The sequence below is a fragment of the Haliotis rufescens genome, unplaced genomic scaffold (genome assembly GCF_023055435.1).
Source record: "Haliotis rufescens isolate VD_foot unplaced genomic scaffold, xgHalRufe1.0.p SCAF_48, whole genome shotgun sequence".
In the NCBI taxonomy this organism is placed as follows: Eukaryota; Metazoa; Mollusca; class Gastropoda; order Lepetellida; family Haliotidae; genus Haliotis; species Haliotis rufescens.
In genome coordinates this window covers 1,797,717-1,822,500 of record NW_025964201.1, presented here as the reverse complement: position 1 = coordinate 1,822,500, position 24,784 = coordinate 1,797,717, and the positions used below count along the sequence as shown (strand labels likewise).

General features: G+C 43.2%; 1 protein-coding gene across 2 annotated transcripts in view; it reads left to right on the top strand.

Moving 5' to 3' along the window:
• Positions 1-24,784, top strand: part of LOC124112359 (activating signal cointegrator 1 complex subunit 3-like) — a 265,355-nt gene that overhangs the window by 188,739 nt on the left and 51,832 nt on the right. The window lies entirely within an intron of this gene.

Genomic DNA, 24,784 nt, shown 5'->3' with positions numbered 1-24,784 from the left:
ATACTGTCACCTCCTCCTCCACAGCTATCAGTAATACTGTCACCCCCTCCTCCACAGCTATCAGTAATACTGTCATTACCTCCCCCACCAGCTATCAGTAATAATGCCACCCTCCCCCTCTCCAGCTATCAGTAATACTGTCACCCCCTCCTCCACAGCTATCAGTAACACTGTCACCCCCTCTTCCACAGCTATCAGTAACACTGTCACCTCCCCCGCCAGCTATCAGTAATACTGTAATTACCTCCCCCACCAGCTATTAGTAATAATGTCACCCTCCCCCTCCACAGCTATCAGTAAAACTGTCACCCCTCACCTCCCCCGCCAGCTATCACTTATACTGTCACTCCCCTCCCCCACCAGCTATCAGTAATACTGTCACCCCTCACCTCCCCCGCCAGCTATCACTAATACTGTCACTCCCCTCCCCCACCAGCTATCAGTACCACTATCAACCCCCCCTCCCCCCACCAGCTATCAGTAATACTGTCACCCCTCACCTCCCCCGCCAGCTATCACTAATACTGTCACTCCCCTCCCCCACCAGCTATCAGTACCACTATCAACCCCCCCTCCCCCCACCAGCTATCAGTAATACTGTCACCCCTCACCTCCCCCGCCAGCTATCACTAATACTGTCACTCCCCTCCCCCACCAGCTATCAGTACCACTATCAACCCCCCTCTTCCCCCACCATCTATCAGTAATACTGTCACTCCCCTCCCCCACCAGCTATCGGTACCACTATCAACCCCCTCTCTCCCCCCCACCAGCTATCAGTAGTACTGTCACTCGCCTCCCCCACCAGCTATCACTAATACTGTCACTCCCCTCCCCCACCAGCTATCAGTACCACTATCAATCCCCCCTCTCCCCCCCACCAGCTATCAGTAATACTGTCACTCGCCTCCCCCACCAGCTATCAGTACCACTATCAACCCCCCCTCTCCCCCCCACCAGCTATCAGTAATACTGTCACTCGCCTCCCCCACCAGCTATCAGTACCACTATCAACCCCCCCTCTCCCCCCACCAACTATCAGTAATACTGTCACCCCCTCCCCCACCAGCTATCAGTACCACTATCAACCCCCCCTCTCCCCCCCACCAGCTATCAGTAATACTGTCACCCCCTCCCCCACCAGCTATTTGTAATGTAGGTATTATGCTTATATTACTGTCATTGGCAACCAAAGAAGAAATAAGTATACTGTTTCAAGTTGCAGACTTTGCCTTGATTTACTCTGCTAATTCATGTATAAAGAAAGAAAAGAGAAAAGGTCTTAAAGTACATCCTTGACAAACACCGACATTACAAGCAGATGTATCTGATACAGTTTTGTTATTACGCACACAAAGGCTTCAGATGTTCCTCATAACATGGAAAAAAAACAAATTTATTGCACCGCTGGAGTCAGTTGATCCAGTGTTTGTGGAAGTGGATTCATTGTTTGGAAGAGAGTTGTTCCTCCTCTCAGGAAGATACAATAACAGCTTATCCTGTCTCTCTGTAGAGTGTAGTGTATGAGGGATGTCTCTACTTATGCTCTCCTCACAGTTCCATTGTCTAACTTAGGGTACTTGATAAAGTATTTGACATGGATCGTCACACGGGCATTATCCAATAAATACAGCGCCAGGGAATGATCAGTCTCCATTATCTGCCATGACAAATTCCATAAAAAGGCAAAATAGTGATGAAAATGATTATCAAAATCTGTATGCTACAATTCTTAATACTGAAAATTGTAGTATTTAGATTTTACAAATGACTTTTGTGGATGATTTGGAGTTGTCATGATTTGAATTGACATTGACTGTTATCGATATGTTTCTTTTCATATTACCAGAGGATTATTAATCTTTCACATTTATGATGTTATGGATATTCTGTCAGGAAGAGAGTATATAAGATTTAAAATTAAAATCGACAGCTTTGTTTGTTTTTTCTAAGGCTAAATGGATAAATTTACTTTCAATATTTATGATGTTTATCTTGTTCAGAATCACAAGGTGGAAGCATGACTGAATTTGTTTTGCCTTTTTAAACCCCATTAGAATCTGTTAAAGATTTAATACATCATTTCTTAGTGGGATAAATAGGTATCTCTCTCTCCACCTTCTGCACAGGAATCCAACTGCTGACGTACAGGTTTTCAACAACTGCTATCTTACTAGATGTAATCTTCACCAACATTAAACATGATTTATTTTAATGATTTTGTTAAACATGAAAATTTGACTCACACATTTTTATCTAAAAAGTCCAGTGAAGGATGACACACTGATAACACAGAGAGCTGGATCTCTGATGAAGGTAACTGCGGCTGACAGGAACTTTAATGTCTGACCGCTTATCCTGCTCAGCCTGGCGTTCGATGACAAACAAAGATAGGACCTTTGCTCCATTTCACTTGTTTCCAACTGCTTTCACCCAAACCATTACAACATCCAAACATACTTCAACCATGTTCAACCAGGATAACACTGACGGCTGTTGCCAGGAAAATAGCAGATGGCAGATAGCGGCCATCTTGAAATCCATCAAAATGGTGGAAAAAAATCAAGTCTGTTCATTTAGTTTTCAGTAAGACCTTCTTTCCCTTGAAATGTCTCCACCACAATAAGATGGAGTTTCAAATATGTGCTGTACTTCAGTGCCCTTTAGTTAAACAAAGGCCCACCTCTTGAAATGTTGACATCTGCGAAGGCTGGATGCGAAGACAGCCTCCAGGGGTGCAGGATGGAGGGGGAAGAGTAAACTGTTTATAAGCCGAGATACTGCACAGGTCACAGACTGCAATACCTTGCCCTCATAGAGCAACGCTATTTAACATTCTGGCAATTTGTATGTTATTGACTGTCACATTTAGATGCTGATTCTATGCACCAACATGTAATGAGAGATGTCATCCACTGACACTTTGCTTCTTGTGGCTAAACAAGTATTTGGGTGGTGTTTATGAACCAATGTTTGGGAATATTTTACATAATTAGATTCATGTTTTACAGTTAATGAGTGTTTAGTAAAACTGTGTTTTTTTATTGGAAATATTTTGAAAAATCTTCACAAAAAAGGTATATAAATTAAAGGGTTCCAGTGTCTAATGATCTGATTTGCAGTACTTGCTTTGGTTTTTTTACAGTCTGTGACTTCAAACCTAACTGTACAGGCCATAAAGAGTGACAGACACATACTTTCTCCTGTATCATGAAGTCTGTTTCAGTTAATAGATTCATCTTGATCAGAAGAAATAGAAGAGTGACCATGTTGGATTCTTGACGTTATGTCTGTGTCCATTAAGTTTATTCAGTATCAACTGTAAAGATTCCAGTCAGAACAGGTCCCCAGTACCCTATGCTTGTCTTCCTGTAAAGATTCCAGTCACAATAGGTCCCCAGTACCCCATGCTTGTCACCCTGGAAAGATTCCAGTCACAATAGGTCCCCAGTACCTCATGCTTGTCTACCTGTAAAGATTCCAGTCAGAATAGATCTCCAGTACCCCATGCTTGTCTCTCTGTAAAGATTCCAGTCACAATAGGTCCCCAGTACCCCATGTGCTCACTGTAAAGATTCCAGTCAGAATAGGTCCCCAGTACCCCATGTGCTCACTGTAAAGATTCCAGTCAGAACAGGTCCCCAGTACCCCATGTGCTCACTGTAAAGATTCCAGTCAGAACAGGTCCCCAGTACCCCATGCTTGTCTCCCAGTAAAGATTCCAGTCATAACAGGTCCCCAGTACCCCATGCTTGTCTCCCAGTAAAGATTCAAGTCAGAATAGGTCCCCAGTACCCCATGTGCTCTCTGTAAAGATTCAAGTCAGAATAGGTCTCCAGTACCCCATGCTTGTCTCTCTGTAAAGATTCCAGTCAGAATAGGTCCCCAGTACCCCGTGTGCTCCCTGTAAAGATTCCAGTCAGAACAGGTCTCCAGTACCCCATACTTGTCTCTCTGTAAAGATTCCAGTCAGAATAGGTCCCCAGTACCCCATGCTTGTCTCCCAGTAAAGATTCAAGTCAGAATAGGTCCCCAATACCCCATGCTTGTCTCCCAGTAAAGATTCCAGTCAGAATAGGTCCCCAGTACCCCATGCTTGTCTCCCAGTAAAGATTCAAGTCAGAATAGGTCCCCAGTACCCAATGCTTGTCTCCCAGTAAAGATTCAAGTCATAATAGGTCCCCAGTACCCCATGCTTGTCTCCCAGTAAAGATTCAAGTCAGAATAGGTCCCCAGTACCCCATGTGCTCTCTGTAAAGATTCAAGTCAGAATAGGTCCCCAGTACGCCATGCTTGTCTCCCTGTAAAGATTCAAGTCAGAATAGGTCCCCAGTACCCCATGTGCTCTCTGTAAAGATTCAAGTCAGAATAGGTCTCCAGTACCCCATGCTTGTCTCCCAGTAAAGATTCCAGTCAGAACAGGTCCCCAGTACGCCATGCTTGTCTCCCAGTAAAGATTCAAGTCAGAATAGGTCCCCAGTACCCCGTGTGCTCTCTGTAAAGATTCAAGTCAGAATAGGTCTCCAGTACCCCATGCTTGTCTCCCAGTAAAGATTCCAGTCAGAACAGGTCCCCAGTACGCCATGCTTGTCTCCCAGTAAAGATTCAAGTCAGAATAGGTCCCCAGTACCCCGTGTGCTCTCTGTAAAGATTCAAGTCAGAATAGGTCTCCAGTACCCCATGCTTGTCTCCCAGTAAAGATTCAAGTCAGAATAGGTCCCCAGTACCCCGTGTGCTCTCTGTAAAGATTCAAGTCAGAATAGGTCTCCAGTACCCCATGCTTGTCTCCCAGTAAAGATTCCAGTCAGAACAGGTCCCCAGTACGCCATGCTTGTCTCCCAGTAAAGATTCAAGTCAGAATAGGTCCCCAGTACCCCGTGTGCTCTCTGTAAAGATTCAAGTCAGAATAGGTCTCCAGTACCCCATGCTTGTCTCCCAGTAAAGATTCCAGTCAGAATAGGTCCCCAGTACCCCATGCTTGTCTCCCAGTAAAGATTCAAGTCAGAATAGGTCTCCAGTACCCCATGCTTGTCTCCCAGTAAAGATTCCAGTCAGAACAGGTCCCCAGTACGCCATGCTTGTCTTCCAGTAAAGATTCAAGTCAGAATAGGTCCCCAGTACCCCGTGTGCTCTCTGTAAAGATTCAAGTCAGAATAGGTCTCCAGTACCCCATGCTTGTCTCCCAGTAAAGATTCCAGTCAGAATAGGTCCCCAGTACCCCATGCTTGTCTCCCAGTAAAGATTCAAGTCAGAATAGGTCTCCAGTACCCCATGCTTGTCTCCCAGTAAAGATTCCAGTCAGAACAGGTCCCCAGTACGCCATGCTTGTCTCCCAGTAAAGATTCAAGTCAGAATAGGTCCCCAGTACCCCGTGTGCTCTCTGTAAAGATTCAAGTCAGAATAGGTCTCCAGTACCCCATGCTTGTCTCCCAGTAAAGATTCCAGTCAGAATAGGTCCCCAGTACCCCATGCTTGTCTCCCAGTAAAGATTCAAGTCAGAAAAGGTCCCCAGTACCCCATGCTTGTCTCCCAGTAAAGATTCAAGTCAGAATAGGTCCCCAGTACCCCATGCTTGTCTCCCAGTAAAGATTCAAGTCAGAATAGGTCCCCAGTACCCCATGCTTGTCTCCCAGTAAAGATTCAAGTCAGAATAGGTCCCCAGTACCCCATGCTTGTCTCCCAGTAAAGATTCCAGTCAGAATAGGTCCCCAGTACCCCATGCTTGTCTCCCAGTAAAGATTCAAGTCAGAATAGGTCCCCAGTACCCCATGTGCTCTCTGTAAAGATTCAAGTCAGAATAGGTCCCCAGTACCCCATGTGCTCTCTGTAAAGATTCAAGTCAGAACAGGTCCCTAGTACCCCATGCTTGTCTCCCAGTAAATATTCCAGTCAGAAAAGGTCCCCAGTACCCCATGCTTGTCTCCCAGTAAATATTCAAGTCAGAAAAGGTCCCCAGTACCCCATGCTTGTCTCCCTGTAAAGATTCAAGTCAGAATAGGTCCCCAGTACCCCATGTGCTCACTGTAAAGATTCCAGTCATAATAGGTCCCCAGTACCCCATGTGCTCTCTGTAAAGATTCCAGTCATAATAGGTCCCCAGTACCCCATGCTTGTCTCCCAGTAAAGATTTCAGTCATAATAGGTCCCCAGTACCCCATACTGAGCTTTCTATGAAGATTTCAGGTCAGGATAGATCCCCAGTGTCACAGTGGTAAATGTTTCGTTTGTCATATCAAAGGCCCAGGTTCCCACACATGTGGTACACCCTGCTACCACAGGATCCTTTGATGACTAGAACTGAATAAACCTAGGGCCAGTCACTGGTTTGATTGGTACAAGTTGATACAGAATGCTATGGTAATGCTGTGATATTGTGGGGATGTTGCTGTAATGTTGTGGTGATGTTGCAGTGATGTGGGGATGTTGATGTGATGTTGTGGGGATGTTGCTTTGATATTGCTGTGATGTTGTGGGAATGTTGCTGTGATGTTGCTGTGATGTTGCAGTGATGTTGTGGGGATGTTGCTGTGATGTGGAGATGTCGCTGTGGTGTTGCTGTGATGTGATGTTGCTGGGATGTTTCTGCAACGTTGCTGTGATGTTGCGGTGATGTGGCAGTGATGTTGCTGTGATGTTGCGGGGATGTTTTTGCAATGTTGCTGTGATGGTGCGATGATGTTGTGGTGATGTTGCTGTGATGTGGTGATTTGGAGGTGATGTAGCTTGCTGGGATGTTGCTGGAATGTTTCTGCAATGTTGCTGGGATGTTGCTGGGATGTTGCTGATACAACATTCAATCAATATAATCAGACAAAGAAATATTGATGGAAATCGCTGACGGTATGTCATGGTTTAGTTCCTGTATGGCAACTGCACGTAGCGCTCGCTGACAGTAATACAAGCTGACTGCGATGTCAGCGATTCCTTACACTGTCTTGTATATTTATATAACTCATCTTGAGTTGGGTTACCTGGTACGCAGGAGAATGGGGCATGGGAAAGTTGACATCGGTACTGAAGCTTAGGGAACCATTACTACATTTTCTATACACAGATAAACATCAATAGAATGAACACACAGAGATATTTTTGTCCTGTGTTAGCAACACTTGACTTGTTGGCCGATTGTCATCTCCTGTGTTCTTGTAAAAATCGTGTCTCTGTGTGCGTCATTGTTGGCAGTTCATACATAAGCACAAAGTGTGAAGCTCAGATGAATTTTAAAATGATTAATTTAAATAATTAATTTCCTTTCACCTGCATAAGACTGTCATTTTGCAATCGCTGTTGCCAGTGAAGATTGTTATGATCAGGTGCCTCCATTCTTCATGGACATATCAGTGGGACGTCGTAGCAAATGTGGGGCTTCATTAGCGTTGGAAGTGTTCGTCAAGTAACTATGGGACCGCCTCCATGGTCCAGTGGTAGAGCGTCTGCCCGGAGAGCATAATGTCTGAGGTTCAAACCCCTGCCTTGTCATACCAAAAGACAATAAAAGTGCTTGTTGTTACCCTGCGAAACACAAATGCATGCATGCATGCACACACAAATGCACGCTCGCAAGCACGCACACACACACATACAAACTCAGAAGAAAATAAAACCACACACACACACACACACACACACACACACACACACACACACACACACACACACACACACACACACACACACACACACACTCTAGGACACAAACACATGCACCACACACACTCACTCGGACACAAATACACACACACTCACTCACTCACTCACTAGGACACAAATACACACACACTCACTCACTAGGACACAAATACACACACACTAGAAAACACATACACACACACACACACACACACTGACTAGGATACACAAACACACTCACTAGGACACACACACACACACACACACTCATTCACTCACTAGGACACACACACATACACCCACTAGGACACAAACACACACACCACACACACACTCTCACTAGGACACACACACACTCTCACTAGGACACACACACACTCACTCACTAGGTCACAAACACACACACTAACTAGGACACAAGCACACACACACCATACACACACTCACTAGGACACAAGCACATGCACACCATACACACACTCACTAGGACACACACACTCACTCATTCACTCACTATCTAGGACACAAACACACACACACACACTCACTAGGACACACTCTCACACAGACACTCCCACTCAAACTCTCACAAATACACACACTCACTCACTGACTAGGATACACACACTCACTCACTCACTAAGACACAAACACACACACACTCACTGACTAGGATACACACACACACTCACTAGGACACACACACACTCATTCACTCACTAGGACACACACACACTCATTCACTCACTAGGACACACACACATACACCCACTAGGACACAAACACACACACCACACACGCACTCTCACTAGGACACACACACACACACTTACTAGGACACACACACACTCACTAGGACACAAACACACACACACTCACTCCTTAGGACACAAACACACACATACCACACACACTCATTTATAAAGACACACCACACACTCACACTCACTAGGACACACACTAACACACACACACTCACTCACTAGCACACACACACACTCACTACGACACACACCACACACACACTCACTCACTCACTAGGTCACACACACACTCACTCACTCACTAGGTCACACACACACTCACTCACTCACTAGGTCACACACACTCACTCACTCACTCACTTACTAGGACACACACACACACACACACTCACTCATTTATAAAGACACAGACACACCACACACTCACACTCACTAGGACACACATACACACACACACACACACACACACTCACTCACTAGCACACACACACACACTCACTAGGACTCACACCACACACTCACTCACTAGGTCACACACCACACACACACTCACTAGGTCTCTCACACACACACACACACACACACACACACACACACACACACACACACACACACACACACACACACACACACACACATGTCTCATGTACCTTCCTCGATGGACTCTGGTCCAACCAGTCAAGCACACACCCGTCACACTAAAGGCCCACCTTTAATCCACCAAAGTAAACTCTTCTCAGTTCCTGTCTTTCTCCTTCTTGTTTCAATTGGCCCCTGGATGGGATCACATCGCAGGATCTATCCTCTACCGTACTCAAACAGAATGTTTTTGCTGCATTTTAATGACAAATATGATTCACTTGTCTACCTGCCATGATTTACTTCAACTTTGCCCCTGAAGTAAATAAATATAAACTCACGTTACAGCTGATGTTTTTGAGCCACACACAGCCTGGCTTTAGGACTCCCATAGGAGTCCCGTAGTACAACCTATATTGGCTGTGCACTTTACACTTCACTAGAACTGTGATATAGGTGTCTGTATATATCCACAACGGGCAAAGGTCAAGGTTGATTGTAAGTTAGGGTGTTGATCTCCGAGCTGTTTCGTTCACAGACCACTTCTTCTACAAAACTTCTACAAATATTAATCAATTCCTGGAAGCTAGTGTCTGTTTTGATTTTTTATTCTGTCACTTATCTCTCACTCATGTGGGATCCTGGGGTAAGTGCTGTTTTGGCAAAAGAACTGGGAAAGTTGTAGGTTAATGGCATCAACTTTTTCTTTTATGCTGCCCTGACAATTGTGGCACTAACATGCAGATAGAGGAGGCATTGACAGCTGATGGGCAGGATGAGCCACGATGGAAGATGTGTTCTGATACACTGTCGATTTTGTCAAAACACATGTCTGCTGTATGTAAGGTGGCAGCTTTCCTCTTCATTGACAAGGAAAGTAGGGTTGCAGACAATTTATTGCTGTGTGCAAATCAGATTTACTGGAAACTTTCATAAAATCCAACCAATCTATGACCTTGACACCAGACACCAGAAACCAGACGCCTGCAGACACCAGACACCGTGGATGATGGGTAGACTGGGTTTATCTTGGAAAATGAATTATTTATGTTGAGGACAAACCACTGTAATGTTCTTGCTTTTAAGAAGAGACTTACTAAGCCTGAACTTAACATACAATAGTTACAATAGTGTATGAGTGTGTGTGTGTGTGTGTGTGTGTGTGTGTGTGTGTGTGTGTGTGTGTGTGTGTGTGTGTGTGTGTGTGTGTGTGTGTGTGTGTTTAAGTATGTGAGTATATGTGTGTGTTAGTGTGTGTGTGTGTGTGTTTAAGTATGTGAGTATGTAGATGTGTGTGTGTGTTAGTGTAAGTATATGTGTGTGTATTAGTGTGTGCGTGTGTGTGTGTGTGCGTGCGTGCGTGCGTGCGTGCGTGCGTGCGTGTGTGTGTGTACTACCTCTTCTACTTGATGTCTATGTAGTTGAACTGATATGTTTACACAAATGCCTGGTGTTGCTTTGTTTATCTTCTTCAGTATATTTAGCATGTTACCTTTACATGATAATATGTTTTTGAACTTAAGCTAGGAATCATATGACTTTTATATCTTTGGCTGTAGTCCAAGTGATTCGTTTCATTAGTTCTGAATTCAAGATCATATCAAAATACTTTTTACATCTTGTGAATTTTCATCTCACTTAGATTTATTTTTATTCAGCAAGTTGGCATCATCGTCTTAGGACCTATCAGATCTGTTGCCATGGCAAACTATTCTTGTGTACATTATTTTATTTTGGTATTGAAGAAACAGTGAATATCAATCTACTTTAGACTTTTTCTTATTTTCTATTAAATTCAAAGAAAATGGCAAATAACCACAGGTAACATTCAGATGTATACTCAGATAGGCTTGTTTGAAATGAAATGAAACAGTTAATGTATTTAAATAAGTTTCCAAACATTACAGACAGTTGTTGACAGAGAGTATTTAAATCCTTCTATATAAATATGATGATTTTGTCTCCTGTCTCTTATGTCGATAATCTAAAGCACCAATTTCTTGTAAAACTAATTTTTAACCTCAAACAGCAGTTTGCATAGCTCCTGGTGCTGTTGCAATGAGCAGGATCTGCCAAGATAGGACAGTGACACCAGTGCATCACATGTGACGATGTGTGTGTAGTTCTGTCTCCTGGTACTTCATGTCACTGCCAGGGCGTGAGAACAGTGCGTGGAGCTTACTCCAACACATCAGACAAGATGGGAGATGGGAACTGTTTGGGGAACATCTTGCATTTGTCTTTGTTTTTTCTTCCTCCAAAGAAGACTTTGTTCGTCCAATGTTAGCTTTTCTTACTGAAGCAGAGCTTTTTGAGTGCCTGTAAACATGAGTGGCAACATTTTAGATAACATATGCCTGCTGCATTTCAGCGTAGATGTTGGAAGAATTTGCTGATGTAACTTACATTCATTCCCCAGAATATTTGTGTGTGTAAAAAGCACAATTACTAATAGTTTCTGCAATTTTGTTGTGTCGTGATAATTTTCACTTGTGTATTTTTATTTTCAATCAATAAATAATAAAGTCTTTGATAATGAACAAGATATTGAGATGAGGAGTCCCTTGTTAGACTACACTATTGCACCTGTATGCTAGACTGCACTATTGCATCTGTATGTTAGACTGCACTATTGCATCTGTATGTTGGACTGCACTATTGCATCTGTATGTTGGACTGCACTATTGGATCTATATGTTGGACTGCACTATTGGATCTGTATGTTGGACTGCACTATTGGATCTGTATGTGAGATCTGTATGTTGGACTGCACTATTGGATCTGTAGGTTGGACTGCACTATTGGATCTGTATGTAGGACTGCACTATTGGATCTGTATGTGAGATCTGTATGTTGGACTGCACTATTTGATCTGTATGTGAGACTGCACTATTGCATCTGTATGTTGGACTGCACTATTTGATCTGTATGTTAGACTGCACTATTGCATGTGTATGTAGGACTGCACTATTGGATCTGTATGTTGGACTGCACTATTGGATCTATATGTTGGACTGCACTATTGGATCTGAATGTTGGACTGCACTATTTGATCTGTATGTGAGATCTGTATGTAGGACTGCACTATTGGACCTGTATGTTGGACTGCACTATTTGATCTGAATGTTGGACTGCACTATTTGATCTGTATGTGAGATCTGTATGTTGGACTGCACTATTTGATCTGAATGTTGGACTGCACTATTTGATCTGTATGTTGGACTGCACAATTGGATCTGTATGTTGGACTGCACTATTGCATCTGTATGTTGGACTGCACTATTGCATCTGTATGTAGGACTGCACTATTGGATCTGAATGTTGGACTGCACTATTGGATCTGAATGTTGGACTGCACTATTTGATCTGAATGTTGGACTGCACTATTGGATCTGAATGTTGGACTGCACTATTTGATCTGTATGTTGGACTGCACTATTAGATCTGTATGTTGGACTGCACTATTTGATCTATATGTTGGACTGCACTATTGGATCTGTATGTAGGACTGCACTATTCGATCTGTATGTTGGACTGCACTATTGCATCTGTATGTTGGACTGCACTATTGCATCTGTATGTAGGACTGCACTATTCGATCTGTATGTTGGACTGCACTATTGGATCTGAATGTTGGACTGCACTATTGGATCAAGAGTTGGACTGCACTATTGGATCTGTATGTTGGACTGCACTATTGGATCTATATGTTGGACTGCACTATTGGATCTGTATGTAGGACTGCACTATTCGATCTGTATGTTGGACTGCACTATTGCATCTGTATGTTGGACTGCACTATTGCATCTGTATGTAGGACTGCACTATTCGATCTGTATGTTGGACTGCACTATTGCATCTGTATGTTGGACTGCACTATTGGATCAAGAGTTGGACTGCACTATTGGATCTGAATGTTGGACTGCACTATTGGATCTGAATGTTGGACTGCACTATTGCATCTATATGTTGGACTGCACTATTGGATCTGTATGTAGGACTGCACTATTCGATCTGTATGTTGGACTGCACTATTGCATCTGTATGTTGGACTGCACTATTGCATCTGTATGTTGGACTGCACTATTGCATCTGTATGTAGGACTGCACTATTCGATCTGTATGTTGGACTGCACTATTGCATCTATATGTTGGACTGCACTATTGGATCAAGAGTTGGACTGCACTATTGGATCTGAATGTTGGACTGCACTATTGGATCTGAATGTTGGACTGCACTATTGCATCTATATGTTGGACTGCACTATTGGATCTGTATGTAGGACTGCACTATTCGATCTGTATGTTGGACTGCACTATTGCATCTGTATGTTGGACTGCACTATTGGATCAAGAGTTGGACTGCACTATTGGATCTGAATGTTGGACTGCACTATTGGATCTGTATGTTGGACTGCACTATTGCGTCTGTATGTTGGACTGCACTATTCGATCTGTATGTAGGACTGCACTATTGCATCTGTATGTTGGACTGCACTATTGGATCTGTATGTGAGATCTGTATGTTGGACTGCACTATTGCATCTGTATGTTGGACTGCACTATTGGATCTGTATGTAGGACTGCACTATTTGATCTGTATGTTGGACTGCACTATTGGATCTATATGTTGGACTACACTATTGCATCTGAATGTTGGACTGCACTATTAGATCTGTATGTTGGACTGTACTATTGCATCTGTATGTTGGACTGCACTATTGGATCTGTATGTTGGACTGCACTTTTGGATCTGTATGTTGGACTGTACTATTGCATCTGTATGTTGGACTGTACTATTGCATCTGTATGTTGGACTGCACTACATTGAAATATACAGACTGTCTGGAATAGCATACAGCAACATCCGTTTTGTCATCTGCTTCCTCAAGTGTATGTCCTTGTTAGTCAATTGATTCCATGAATTGATCTTTACCAGGATATAAGACTGTTGTCGTCATGGAAACCAGCACTAGCGTAATAAGCTTTTATCCTTAACTTATTGTCTGTGTGCTACATTCAGGCAGTCCGTGTGAAGATTTCTTCCAAAGTAATAAATGAATTGACTTAGCCAATTCATAATCCCCTGTTGTATAACCCCTCTGTTGTATAACCCCTCTATTAATTTGCCCTGTTGTATAACCCTTCTGTTGTATAACCCCTATTGTATAACCCCTCTGTTGTATAGCCCCTCTGTTGTAAAACCCCTCTGATGTATAACCTCCTGTTTTATCGCCTCTGTTGTATAACCCCTGTTGTATAACCCTTCTGTTGTATAGCCCCTCTGATGTATAACCCCTCTGTTGTATAACCCCTCTGTTGTATAACCCCTCTGTTGTATAACCCCTCTGTTTTATCACCTCTGTTGTATAACCCCTGTTGTATAACCCCTCTGTTGTATCACTCATCTGTTGTATAACCCCTCTGTTGTATCGCCCCTCTGTTGTAAAACCCCTCTATTGTATAACCCCTCTGTTGTATCACTCATCTGTTGTATAACCCCTCTGTTGTATCGCCTCTGTTGTATAACCTCTCTATTGTATAACCCCTCTGTTGTATCGGCTCTTTTGTATAACCCCTCTGTTGTATCGCCTCTGTTTGTATAACCTCTCTATTGTATCACTCATCTGTTGTATAACCCCTCTGTTGTATCGCCCCTCTGTTGTAAAACCCCTCTATTGTATAACCCCTCTGTTGTATCGCCCCTCTGTTGTAAAACCCCTCTATTGTATAACCCCTCTGTTGTATCACTCATCTGTTGTATAACCCCTCTGTTGTATCGCCTCTGTTGTATAACCTCTCTATTGTATAACCCCTCTGTTGTATCGGCTCTTTTGTATAACCCCTCTGTTGTATCGCCTCTGTTTGTATAACCTCTCTATTGTATCACTCATCTGTTGTATAACCCCTCTGTTGTATCGCCCCTCTGTTGTAAAACCCCTCTATTGTATAACCCCTCTGTTGTATCGCCTCTGTTGTATAACCCCTCTGTTGTATCGCCTCTTTTTGTATAACCTCTCTATTGTATCACCCATCTGTTGTATAACCCCTCTGTTGTATCGCCCCTCTGTTGTATAACCCCTCTGTTGTATCGCCCCTCTGTTGTATCGCCTCTGTTGTATAACCTCTGTGTTGTATCGTCCATCTGTTGTATAACCCCTCTGTTTTATCACTCATCTGTTGTATAACCCCTCTGTTGTATCGCCTCTGTTGTATAACCTCTCTATTGTATCACTCATCTGTTGTATAACCCCTCTGTTGTATCGCCTCTGTTGTATAACCCCTCTGTTGTATCGCCTCTGTTGTATAACCCATCTGTTGTATAACCCCTTTTGTATAACCCCTCTGTTGTATCACTCATCTGTTGTATAACCCCTCTGTTGTATCGCCTCTTTGGTATAACCCCTCTGTTGTATCGCCTCTGTTGTATGACCTCTCTATTGTATCACCCATCTGTTGTATAACCCCTCTGTTGTATCACCCATCTGTTGTATAACCCCTCTGTTGTAAAACCCCTCTGTTGTATCGCCTCTGTTGTATGACCCCTCTGTTGTATCACCCATCTGTTGTATAACCCCTCTGTTGTAAAACCCCTCTGTTGTATCGCCTCTGTTGTATGACCCCTCTGTTGTATCACCCATCTGTTGTATAACCCCTCTGTTGTATCTCCCCTCTGTTGTATCGCCTCTGTTGTATCGCCTCTGTTGTATAACCTCTGTGTTGTATTGTCCATCTGTTGTAAAACCCCTCTGTTGTATAGCCCCTCTGTTGTATAACCTCTCTATTTTACTGCTCATCTGTTGTATAACCCCTCTGTTGTATCGCCTCTGTTGTATGACCCCTCTGTTGTATCACCCATCTGTTGTATAACCCCTCTGTTGTAAAACCCCTCTGTTGTATCGCCTCTGTTGTATGACCCCTCTGTTGTATCACCCATCTGTTGTATAACCCCTCTGTTGTAAAACCCCTCTGTTGTATCGCCTCTGTTGTATGACCCCTCTGTTGTATCACCCATCTGTTGTATAACCCCTCTGTTGTATCTCCCCTCTGTTGTATGGCCTCTGTTGTATCGCCTCTGTTGTATAACCTCTGTGTTGTATTGTCCATCTGTTGTAAAACCCCTCTGTTGTATAGCCCCTCTGTTGTATAACCTCTCTATTTTACTGCTCATCTGTTGTATAACCCCTCTGTTGTATAGCCCATCTGTTGTATTGCCCTGTTGTATAACCCCTCTGTTGTATCGCCTGTCTTGAGCAGTTGTTAAGCCTTTGAACTCCACACTGCAACTTGTGTAACATCCAAGAATTGAAGATGTTAGGCAGCGATTAAATCAAGGTGTTTTATTTTTAGCTTCTATATAGTAGTAGTAGGTCGCTCCCATCAGCTGATGTTGGTGCTGCCCCCTAGTTGTCTGGCAACAAGCTGGTCGGACCTCCATCCCTGCATCTCTACCGACTTCCCAGCCACAGGGTTACCAGCTGATGCATGTTCCCTGGAAACAGCTTGTCTTCCAAATTGTTTAAAAATGAAAAATGTCTATTTTGGAAGGGAGTGTTTTTAAAGTTCCCAGTGGGACTGGTTCCATATGGGATCAACGTTTGATCAACTTTGTATTTTGGGAGAGAAAAAAGTTTCTGAAAATTGTGAAAATTAATTGCCCAAATCATCAAAGTTATTAACTTTCTCTTTCCTCTTTATTACACATGTAAATTACACGTGGAGCATTCCCTGTGATGTGGAATTTTGCACCATAGAAATAGCCTTGTTAGTATTATTTATGAGTGTTTTATTTTTTTTGTTATAGTGTTAACTTCTGTGAGTTATTTGTCAATACCCTTTCTTTGTAAACTTAAGCTTCCATGTGAAAGGGAGGCATTAGTGTATTACATGTAATTATCTAATGATTCAGTTCAGAACATGTGACATACACGTGACATATATGTTTGTGAGAGTGTGTAGTACTAAATCCCTCACTCTGTATCCTGACCTCATCTTTCCTGGATGTAGAAGCAGCAACTTTGCAGCCATGACAGTTTTCTTTCAACTTTATGCTTTGGCTATATTTACATTTCCACATGCAGTGAATCTAAATAGGTGGAAGAGCTGTAGAATATTCCGTGTAAGTCGAAGCTAGGGACAGATTGGTGTAGGTTGTATGGCATCCATTCACAAATGCCCCTTAACAAAACACAACATGCCCACCTTGAGTAGTTGATAGGGAAGTAATAGCTCGTTGTTATGATGGAAGATAGTACATGCTGTAAACAAGCTCTCTGTGAAGGGGAGCTCATCTTTTGTTTTTCTGAGGTAGATTTTATTCAGAGAATGAGTTTGTTGAGGCTGTAGCCCGTTGGGTTTCAGACCATAGGATTCAGGAGGGAACATCTTCGCCTTACATGAAGGCGCTGGCGAACCCTCACTGCTGCAACAACCAGCCTGCATTGTGACGTACCTGTCTCCAATCTTGGAGAAACTTGCCATCCAAAACATGAGTTTCTTTATCAAATTACAAATAAAAGCTGGTATTTGGTGTGTCTAGTTGTCTAAGGCGTCAGTATTTAGTGTGTCTAGTTGTCTAAGGCATCACTATTTGGAGTGTCTAGTTGTCTAAGGCACCAGTATTTGGTGTGTCTAGTTGTCTAAGGCACCACCATTTGATGTGTCGAGTTGTCTAAAGCGCCAGTATTTGGTGTGTCTAGTTTACTAAGGTGCCAGTATTTGGAGTGTCTAGTTGTCAAAGGCGCCAGTATTTGGTGTGTCTAGTTGTCTAAAGCGCCAGTATTTGGTGTGTCGAGTTGTCTAAGGTGCCAGTATTTGGTGTGTCTAGTTGTCTAAGGCACCACCATTTGATGTGTCGAGTTGTCTAAAGCGCCAGTATTTGGTGTGTCTAGTTTACTAAGGTGCCAGTATTTGGTGTGTCTAGTTGTGTAAGGCACAACAATTTGGTGTGTCTAGTTTTCTAAGGCGACACAATATGGTGTGTCTAGTTTTCTAAGGCAACACAATTTGGTGTGTCTAGTTGTGTAAGGCACCACAATTTGGTGTGTCTAGTTTTCTAAGGCAACACACTTTGGTGTGTCTAGTTTTCTTAGGTGACACAATTGTCAAGTTGTCTAAGGTGCCAATATTTGGTATGTGTAGTTGTCTAAGGTGCCAGTTTTTGGTGTGTCTAGTTGTCTAAGCTGCCAGTTTTTGGTGTGTCTAGTTCCATTCATAAGGCGTGACACAGACCTGTGATCATTGGTTCTAATCGTAGATTTGCCCTGAAGAACACCCTATCCATGCTGTGGGTTTTACCAAAGTGGTAAACGTCTAAGACTTGCATTAATTTGAGCTTTCCTCACATATTAAGCTGTCATGCCATGATATAACTGAAATACTGTTCAAAGCAGCATTTAACCAAACTCACTCACTCACTCATTAATCAATCTTGTATTTATGACCAAACTGCTTGAGTAGTTTGAGATGTGTTAAAGCGTTCACTCATCACGCTGCTCTCTGATGACAAAACAGTCATGATAATCAGTTGTCACTCATTCAGTTGATGAACTTGCAACATGTCACTTCAAGATAAATAATCAAAATGGTTTTTCAGATTTCTCATTTCAGGGACCCGCAAGTGACATGCTGCATGTTGTTTATTTTGACATATGGTTTAAGTTAAACACAGTCAGCTGATATTCACTGTCTCTTGGAAATGGTGATGAAAGCGCAGGGTTGCATTTTGTACTTCAAGACCGAGTAATAATGTCCGGTCACGAGAGTTGTTGAGCTTGTGAGAGGCCAGCTTGCCTCCATGTTGATGCCAGAGCCACTGGGAGGGCAGCCAGCCAGTGTCAGGATAAAGGAAGTAGCCTCATTATTCTGTGCATGTTTTATGTTCAACCAAAAAGAGGATGCAGTATTTATAGTTTGCTTGTGGGAAGGTAGTGTTCTAGGATTGGAGTCTGCTGGTCACATTGGTAGCTCTTCGACTGAAACTTAACCTCCACTATAGGCTTCAGGACTGATAAGCAGGCATCGTTTAAAGAATAAGTAATTTCTGGTGAAAAACTTCAAAAACTTTTATCCCTAAGAAGATATAGGGACATATTCGACTGTTATCTCCTGAAGCCTGGGAAAGCAGCTCATGGAGATCGTTGCCACCGATTCCTGCTTCTTTGATAATGTCACCGTCTTGGCACTGGCAAAAATGTCAGGTAGTTCCTATCAGATTCCTCTGATCATGATTGATTGGGAGCAGAATTGGTTTGTTTTAGTGTTTCACTTTTTCTTGAATGAATGAGCTTACAAGAGATACGCTTTGAAACTTAGATCTTGAAAGACAAAAGCACAATTGGTGCTTGGTGTTCTAGGGTGCTATTTCACTCTTGTTTCAGCTAGTTGCCAGATTGTGTGTGGTGTTTGGTACACTCCTTGGATAGGGTAGTCTAGTGGTGAAAGCGTTCACTCATCTCACTGATCACCCAGGTTCAGTTCCGCGTGGGTCCACCGCACATGCAGGAGTGTTATGACAGCTGGGCCGCACAACTGTGTAAAATGTAAAGCTTCATAAGAAACGCAATCACTGACTTGAAGACTTGCCAACAGTTGTCGTGACGCCAGCATCTCAAACAACAGGTATTGTGACTTACAACCCCCAGGTACACTCCTTCGTCTGTATGAACGCAGATTGCTACAGTCGGAGAACATCTCACGGAACACCCATCGTGAGGTTGGCCTCAAAATAGTGGATTTCTAATTGGTTGTGTTTTTGCTGTGCAAGGGCTCGTATAAGCATGTGTAGGGCCAGTACAAGAGGCTAGTACAAGCATATGTAGGGCTAGTACAAGAGGCCAGTACAAGCATATGTAGGGCTAGTACAAGAGGCCAGTACAAGCATATGTAGGGCTAGTACAAGAGGCCAGTACAAGCGTGTGTAGGGCCAGTACAAGCGTGTGTAGGGCCAGTACAAGTGTGTATAGGGCCAGTACAAGTGTGTGTAGGGCCAGTACAAGCATATGTAGGGCTAGAACAAGAGGCCAGTACAAGCGTGTGTAGGGCCAGTACAAGCATGTGTAGGGCCAGTACAAGTGTGTGTAGGGCTAGTACAAGAGGCTAGTACAAGCATATGTAGGGCTAGTACAAGAGGCTAGTACAAGCATGTGTAGGGCCAGTACAAGAGGCTAGTACAAGCATGTGTAGGGCTAGTACAAGAGGCTAGTACAAGCATATGTAGGGCTAGTACAAGAGGCTAGTACAAGCGTGTGTAGGGCCAGTACAAGTGTGTGTAGGGCTAGTACAAGAGGCTAGTACAAGTGTGTGTAGGGCCGGTACAAGAGGCTAGTACAAGCATGTGTAGGGCCAGTACAAGCGTGTGTAGGGCTAGTACAAAAGGCTAGTACAAGTGTGTGTAGGGCCAGTATAAGAGGCTAGTACAAGCATGTGTAGGGCCAGTTACAGAGGCTAGTACAAGCATGTGTAGGGCTTGTACAAGAGGCTAGTACAAGCGTGTGTAGGGCTAGTACAAGAGGCTAGTACAAGTGGGTGTAGGGCCAGTACAAGAGGCTAGTACAAGCGTGTGTAGGGCCAGTACAAGCGTGTGTAGGGCTAGTACAATCACCTATAGCGGCTTCATTCATGATACTGCTGCTATGATGATAGACGACCTGAACACAGCAATAAAATGAAAAACCAAATGTGATGGTGATATTGTAGGTAGGTGTTAATATGAGTAGCAGGCGGAGTACAGTTTAGACGGATGAGTGGTTTTATCGTTGTGTTCGTGCCAACTTCTGCTTATATCATACACAAAGTTTAGGCAGACTGTTCTACTGATAGTAAATCAGAAAAAGTGTTTTATACAGATTTTTTGTTGTGGCTTTGTTGTTGGGGTGTTCTGTCATACGTATTGAATGAATTACCTTTTGTCTAGTGCATTTGCACCGGAACAAACTAAATGTTTATAAAGGCGTATGTCATTCATTTTGCATGAATTCTGAATGAATGAATCGTGTGTACAATACTCATTTGACTGTGCATTTCTTTATGGATCTTGTAAATAAGTTTGATATGTTTAACATACTCCGAAATGGTGGAATTCATATGAATAAATGTACAGATGCGTATGTGTTGATGGGCTTTGTGATGTCAGGATGTGACACTAAGTTGAATTTTGAATTTATATTCAAGCAAATAGGATATCTGAATTAAAATTAAGAAAGTATATAAAAAATATATTTCTTGCCAAGTTTTCTCCACATACCCAAGAGCAGTTGGGAAGCCTTGTAGTTACAGTGTTTGCTCGTCACACCGAAGACCCAGGTTCAATTTCCTGCATGTGTACAATGTGTGAAGCCCATTTCTGGTGTCCCCTACTGTGATAGTGCTGGGATATTGTTATAAGCTGTGTAAAACCATCATAACTCCTTCACTCACTCACTCACTCCACGTACCAAGATATATATGTCACTGATGTACACAGGAGAAGAAACTTTTAATTCTGAGATATATTGCTCAGTCAGCAACTTTTTGATGATGTGTGCGTTTATGTGTGACCAAGTTTGTGGAAATATAAAAATATGTCTGTATTAAAGATAAAATCAATGCAGTGATGAGAATATTAATCATTAAGTTTACAAAAAACAGCTTCTGAATATGTAAAGTGTGATTGGATTGTAATTATATAAATTAATTACATTACTGCTTGAGTGGTGCATCACCCACTGCAGACATCCATGGACTGCGTCATGGGAATGAGTAGGAGGGTCTACATGGGAGCGCCACATTTTCTGCCTTTAGTCTTTTGTCTTGTTTGTTTGTTTGTTGTTTAACTCCGCACTCAGCAATATTCCAGCTATATGGTGGCAATCTGTAAATAATCGAATCTGGACCAGACAATCCAGTGGTAGACATCATGAGCATCGATCCACGCAATTGGATCCTAGCATATGATGACATGCATCAACCAAGCCTGACCACTGGAACCTGTTAGTTACCTCACACGAGTATAGTCACCTTTTTCAGTAAGCATGGGTTGCTGAAGACCTATTCTACCCTAGATTTTCAAGGGGGACAAGCATAGGTTTTTGTAGGACCTATTCTACCCCAGATCTTCAGGGGACTGGCTTTAGTCGCTAGTCATCATTTTCTTTCGGCTTAGTCAGTTAAAACACACACAAATAGGGGACAAGCTGTCAGGGTGAATCTAAAATGTGAAATCCTCTATGCGAATGCGGATCGTCAGTCAGTTTGTAGGTAAACATGGGGGCTACTGGTCCTGCTTTCATGTCATTACTCGTGTTTTGCAAAACTACCAAACACTGACTGGTTTTGCTGTTTTATATTCAACGTTTATGAGATTTTAACACGATGAACAGCAACGTTTTAATTTACGCTAAGCATTTTTAAATGGACATTTTAAGTTAATAGTTTACAATACAAATTTGACACGTTACGTTTACACTAGTTTACACGCCAAACAATACACCCCATCTGGACCCTCGAGTATGTCAGTGTATTCATGCTTAAGAGGTGTGACGATGAATGAAAGTGATATCGGCAGACCATTATGGTGTTGTCATGCTGCTGTGGAGAAGAATCTCTAACATAAATATTTAGCCAGTTGCTAGCTGCACAGTTCGATCTTCTCTCCATGTGGTCGCTGCACTCGGCAAGTCATTGAAGCAGCACCAAATAATCTATGGAAGGTGAAGGTTGTCCACGCTTGAATGGTCCTGAGAATGTTGCGGTTTTCTCTTCCCACATGAATGATTGATTTATTTGTTAATGAAAGTGATGATGAAGCTGTCGCTGCAAACACTCGGACAAGTTTGTACATACTGTTTTGTTAATGGTTGAGCGGTAATGAGATCTATCAGTGCAGTACTATTGGCCGAGCGGATACTCGGGACTGGTGATAGGTGGAATATCGACCACTTGTTGCCGTGCTGACTCTTAATTGTCTGCTGATGAACCTGTCGTTCTTGAGTTCATCGGCTCAACAATGCCGAGTTGACAAACTTACATCGTAACAAGCCTAAGTGGATGTCTATTGTGATGGTTCCACACTGAGAATCAATAACCAGGCTTCCATCGTTTCACATGGTACTCATGTTTTCCTCAATAACCAGGCTTCCATCGTCGCACATGGTACTCGTGTTTTCCTCAATAACCAGGGGTGAAATATAAGTTCATGGAAATGTCTTGAAATGACAGATGAGGTCGATCATCACAAAAAAAGGAAAAACAACATAAGCTTTGTTGGTTTGTTGTTTAACGCTGCAATATTCCAGTCCAGACACACAAGCCACCAAGCCTGACAGATTGATCCATTTGGTCGCCCCACCAGGCGAGATGGCAGGGGACCTCTTTTCCTACACAGAATCCGCACAAGGGGGCCAACTATAAACCAAGTACCCTGTCAGGTTGGATCAGTCAATAATGACAAAATATTGACACATAAAGCATGGGGGTTGTTAGTTATTGTTTTTGGTCTGTGACACAATACCCCAAATGTCGCTGTGTGGTGATTCTGTGACACAATAGGTCCCCAGTACCCCAAATGTCTCTGTGTGGTGATTCTGTGACACAATAGGTCCCCAGTACCCCAAATGTCGCTGTGTGGTGATTCTGTGACACAATAGGTCCCCAGTACCCCAAATGTCTCTGTCTGGAGATTCTGAGACACAATAGGTCCCCAGTACCCCAAATGTCGCTGTGTGGAGATTCTGTGACACAATAGGTCCCCAGTACCCCAACTGTCGCTGTGTGGAGATTCTGTGACACAATAGGTCCCAGTACCCCAACTGTCGCTGTGTGGAGATTCTGTGACACAATAGGTCCCAGTACCCCAAATGTCTCTGTGTGGTGATTCTGTGACACAATAGGTCCCAGTACCCCAACTGTCTCTGTGTGGTGATTCTGTGACACAATAGGTCCCCAGTACCCCAAATGTCTCTGTGTGGAGATTCTGTGACACAATAGGTCCCCAGTACCCCAAATGTCCTGTGTGGAGATTCTGTGACACAATAGGTCCCCAGTACCCCAAATGTCTCTGTGTGGAGATTCTGTGACACAATAGGTCCCCAGTACCCCAAATGTCTCTGTGTGGAGATTCTGTGACACAATAGGTCCCCAGTACCCCAAATAACTCTGTGTGGTGATTCCTCGCACAAAGTCCTTTGGATATCTGTCCATATCTGCTGGAGCATGTTCCAAAGTTCCTGGAGTGTCTGTGGAACACGTGGCTAACATCGAAGGCGCTGATCCATCTCATCCCACATGTACTCGATTTGTGAGAGATCAGGGAGCGAGCCGGCCAGGGGATGACATTCACGTTGTTTTGTTGAAGAGAATCCTGAACAAGTCGAGCAATATAGGCCGGGTGTTGTCATGTTGTAAGGTAATGCCTGGGCCATGATGACCCAAAAAGGTTAGCACAACAAGGCCGATGAACTCGTCTGGGTAGCGCTGTCCATTGAGATTTCCCTCTACCACTATCAAACAGGACCTCTGTCTTGCTGTAATCCCACCCCATACCATAATGCTGCCGTCCCCGAACCGATCTTCTTCCATGAGACAATGATTTAAATAACGTTCACCTCGACGTCGGTACACTCGAATCTGTCCATTGCTGTGGCTGAGGTGAAAATGAGAATCGTCAGTGAATAGAACTTGTCCCCACTGCATGGCTGTCCAGGGTAGAGGCTGTCTGCACCACTGTAGACATGCTTGACAGTGGTTTCCTGTCAAAATGGGACGTCTGGCAGGTCTTCTGGCGACAATCCCTGCACATCTGAGGCGACGACCTAGGGTTTGTGAAGATATCCGTC